Source organism: Salmo salar, chromosome ssa10, assembly GCF_905237065.1.
Source record: "Salmo salar chromosome ssa10, Ssal_v3.1, whole genome shotgun sequence".
Lineage (NCBI taxonomy): Eukaryota > Metazoa > Chordata > Actinopteri > Salmoniformes > Salmonidae > Salmo > Salmo salar.
In genome coordinates this window covers 110012154-110017364 of record NC_059451.1, presented here as the reverse complement: position 1 = coordinate 110017364, position 5211 = coordinate 110012154, and positions in this window count along the sequence as shown.

Here is a 5211-nt window from a genome sequence, read left to right as displayed (position 1 = left end):
CCACTATCATCAACGGGTTTCGAAAGGCTGGACTGCTGCGTGTTGAAGAGGGCTCAGCGGGGGATTTGCCTCGGGATGAAAGTGACGAGAGCGACAATGAAAACGATCCAATATCGGATGAAGCAATTCTGAGGCTATTCAACTCCGACACCGAAGGAGATGGTTTCAGTGCACAGGAGGAGGAAGGTAGTGACCAATGACTTTCTTGGTAAGCTACTGTTTACTGCACATTTTTTATATTTTGTTACAAGCCGTGTTTCGTTAAAGCCTATTTACATTTACATTTTAGTCATTTAGCAGACGCTCTTATCCAGAGCGACTTACAGTAGTGAATACATTTCATACATTTTTTTCCCCCCCCGTATTTATTTTTGTTACAAGCCGTGTTTCGTTAAAGCCTGTGTAAAGTTAATTTGCTTCAATGTACCGGTAGGCACCTGCGGCTTATAGACATGTGCGGCTTATTTATGTTCAAAATAATATATTTTTTTTAATTCAGTGGGTGCGGCTTATATTCAGGTGCGCTTAATAGTCTGGAAATTACGGTAGTAGGCCTGATTACCAACAATGACGAGACAGTCTACAGAGAGGAGGTGAGGGCCCTGGGATTGTGGTGCCAGGAAAATAACCTTTCACCCAATGTCAACAAAACAAAGGAGCTGATCATGGACTTCAGGAAACAGCAGAGGGAGCACCCTCCTATCCACATCAACGGGACCGCAATGGAGAAGGTAGACAAACTGAAATGGTCCACCCACACAGACAGTGTGGTGAAGAAGGAGCAACAGCACCTCTTCAACTTCAGAAGGCTGAAGAAATTTGGCTTGGCACCTAAAACCCTCACAAACTTTTACAGATGCACAATTAAGAGCATCCTGTCGGGCTATATCACCGCCTGGTACAGCAACTGCACCGACGCATCACCGGAGGCCAACTATCTGCCCTTCAGGACACCTACAGCACCCGATGTCACAGGAAGGCCAAACAGATCATCAAGGACAACAACCACCCAAGCCACTGCCTGTTCACCCCGTTCACCGAGAGACTGAAAAACAGCTTATATCTCAAGGCCATCAGACTGGTAAATAGCCATCACCAGCACATTAGAGGCTGCTGCCCTATATACATCGACATGAAATCACTGGCCACTTTAATAATGGAACATTAATCACTTTAATAATGTTTAAATATTTTGCATTACTCTCACATGTATATACTGTATTCTATCCTATTCCACTGTATCTTAGTCTATGCCGCTCTGAGATTGCTCGCCCAAATATTTATGTATTCCTAATTCCATTCCTTTACTTGAGATTTGTGTGTATTGTGTGTATTGTTGTGACATTTTTAGATATTACTGCACTGTTGAAGCTAGAAACACAAGAATTTCGCTACACCCACAATAACATCTGCTAAACACGTGTATGTGACAAATAAAATTTGATATGATTGATTTGTTGGTAGGGGTCTTTACGTCAACGTTATTGTGTTTTGATGTACAGTCGTGGCCAAACGTTTTGAGAATGACACAAATATTAATTTTCACAAAGTCTGCTGCCTCAGTTTGTATAATGGCAATTTGCATATACTCCAGAATGTTATGAAGAGTGATCAGATGAATTGCAATTAATTGCAAGGTCCCTCTTTGCCATGCAAATGAACTGAATCCCCCAAAAACATTTCCACTGCATTTCAGCCCTGCCACAAAAGGACCAGCTGATATGTCAGTGATTCTCTCAACACAGGTCTGAGTGTTGACGAGGACAAGGCTGGAGATCACTCTGTCATGCTGATTGAGTTCGAATAACAGACTGGAAGCTTCAAAAGGAGGTTGGTGCTTGGAATCATTGTTCTTCCTCTGTCAACCATGGTTACCTGGAAGGAAACACGTGCCGGCATCATTGCTTTGCACAAAAAGGGCTTCACAGGCAAGGATATTGCTGCCAGTAAGATTGCAACTAAATCAACCATTTATCGGATCATCAAGAACTTCAAGGAGAGCGGTTCAATTGTTGTGAAGAAGGCTTCAGGGCGCCCAAGAAAGTCCAGCAAGCGCCTGGACCGTCTCCTAAAGTTGATTCAGCTGCGGGATCGGGGCACCACCAGAACAGAGCTTGCTCAGGAATGGCAGCAGGCAGGTGTGAGTGCATCTGCACGCACAGTGAGGCGAAGACTTTTGGAGGATGGCCTGGTGTCAAGAAGGGCAGCAAAGAAGACACTTCTCTCCAGGAAAAACATCAGGGACAGACTGATATTCTGCAAAAGGTACAGGGATTGGACTGCTGAGGACTGGGGTAAAGTCTGGGGTAAAGTCTCTGATGAATCCCCTTGCCGATTGTTTGGGGCATCTGAAAAAAAGCTTGTCTGGAGAAGACAAGGTGAGCGCTACCATCAGTCCTGTGTCATGCCAACAGTAAAGCATCCTAAGACCATTCATGTGTGGGGTTGCTTCCCAGCCAAGGGAGTGGGCTCACTCACAATTTTGCCTAAGAACACAGCCACGAATAAAGAATGGTACAAACACATCCTCCGAGAGCAACTTCTCCCAACCATCCAGGAACAGTTTGGTGACAAACAATGCCTTTTCCAGCATGATGGAGCACCTTGCCATAAGGCAAAAGTGATAACTAAGTGGCTCGGGGAACAAAACATCGATATTTTGGGTCCATGGCCAGGAAACTCCCCAGACCTTAATCCCATTGAGAACTTGTGGTTAATCCTCAAGAGGTGGGTGGACAAACAAAAACCCACAAATTCTGACAAACTCCAAGCATTGATTATGCAAGAATGGGCTGCCATCAGTCAGGATGTGGCCCAGAAGTTAATTGACAGCATGCCAGGGCGGATTGCAGAGGTCTTGAAAAAGAAGGGTCAACACTGCAAATATTGACCCTTTGCATCAACTTCATGTAATTGTCAATAAAAGCCTTTGACACTTATGAAATGCTTGTAATTATACTTCAAATTCCATAGTAACATCTGACAAAAATATCTAAAGAATGAATAAGGGTCCAGTAAACCAGACCAAAATGTTTTTCACTGTCAAGGAGAAGGGAGGGAGAGGGTCTGTCAAAATGTCATTAGTCAGGTGTTGGTCATAGCCCAGACAGTGAACAACACTTTAGCCAAATTAACTGAGAGGTGTATTACAAAACAGGACCAATGAGTTAACCAGCAAACTTTGACCAGTACAATGAGTTGAGAGGGCTTTCACATTATCACAGGTAAGTCAAGGTTTCACCAACATCCACATACTGATGAATAGGTATAGACACACACACACACACACACACACACACACACACACACACACACACACACACACACACACACACACACACACACACACACACACACACACACACACACACAGACAGACTATTTTACTCAGAGTTGGGGAGTAATCAGTTAAATGTAATCTGATGACAAAAAAACAGTAGGTGTAATCAACTATATTACCAGCAAAAATATTGTCATCAGATAACAGATGCTTTTGAAAAACTAGATTACTTCTTGGATTACTTTTAAATTCAGAAATATTTAGGACGTTTGCAAAAAAATACATTATGACACATTTCTGTTTTCTCAATAACATTAAATTCAGCATTGAAAACAGTTGCAAGTTTAAGTTTGTTCCACCTCAGCAAGTCAGACCACAGGTCAGAGACTACTATGACACACCAAAAGCGTTTGATGGATCCTTTTTGGTTGCCTACTGAGGGGAAAGGAATCCAAAAGTAACTGAAAGTAATCATTACGTTATTGAGTTTGGATAAGGTAACTAGTAACTGTAACTAATTACATTTACAAGTAACCTACCCAACCCTGTCTGTACTCAGATACACTCCCACACAAGCATTGGCCTACACTCACAAACACACACACAGTAAAAGCTGCTGTCGCATGAACGTGGGACATCAAACACGGGTCCGTTTCTTTGTTACTGTTTTTCTCACTATGTATTCATGTATTGTATTCTTCCCATAACTCATTTTAATATATTTACAACTGTACATTGCATTTTGTTACACTGTTTATATACTGGATTCTTGAAAGCTCACTGTAATATCTGTACATTTCATTCATAGTATTAATTTTTATTGTACATACCATTGGCGGATGGTCGGAGGAGCTATAGGAGGACGGGCTCATTGTAATGGCTGGAATGGAATAAATGGAAAGTATCAAACAGATGAAACATTTGGAAACCCCACGTTTGACTCCGTTCTATTGACCCTCTATAACATCTGCTAAACTATGTATGCAACCAGTAATCTTTGATTTGAGTGTTCCCAAGCCACCATACAATGTTACATACAGAAGGCATGTTTAGCCAATGCTTTGTGAATTCAAAGCTTACACACACCACAGAAGCCATTCACTTCATCAGTAAATATTCCCATCATTCTGGTGATGGGACTCTAATAGGACCGTCTTCCTAACTGTATGGGCTACCTTTCTCACATTGTGGGTCGTATAGCCTATTCACAATGGGAGAAGTAAATGCACGACACCAAAATAATACGCCGAAGAAACAACATTGGAATGTAGAGTGCCGTATAGCACTTTTCCCTACTAAAGTGAACCCTCAAGGGAGGAATTAACTTTATTGGGAATGTATGGGGCCCAAGAGATATCTGTTTGGGGATTTACTCTAAGCTTAACTTCGACTTGCATCATGAAACCAATACAAACAGCAACTCAAATACCAGGTGAAGAACAATAGCTAGAATTGAATATACAGTAAGCTAACCAGCATACTGTAGCTGCACATTGCCTGAATGAACATCAGTCATTGAGTATAATCTATAACTTAGACAGAGTTGGCAATAATGTAAGTTAATGGACAGTATACTAGACACTGTAATGACAGAGATGTGAACCAAGTATTTAAACCATTTCTTGGCATCAAGTTATCACTAATTGCATTAAAGCAGAAGATGACCTCTGTACTTTAGATGCGAGAAAAACCAGCAACGATCTTCTCCTTGCTGTTGGCGCATCTTCCAACAAATGTGCTGCAGAATCAATTGAAGGGCAAGAACAAGCTGTTTACAGACCATATCACAAGTTCAGAGCAGCAACACTTTCTCATAACACAAAAGTAGCACTTACAGTATAAGCAGCCTTCCCTGTATGCTTCCAGAATCAGTGCCTACCTGCTCCGGAGCCCGAATGCGATTAGAGCGGTAATGACACTGAGTCTCAGCC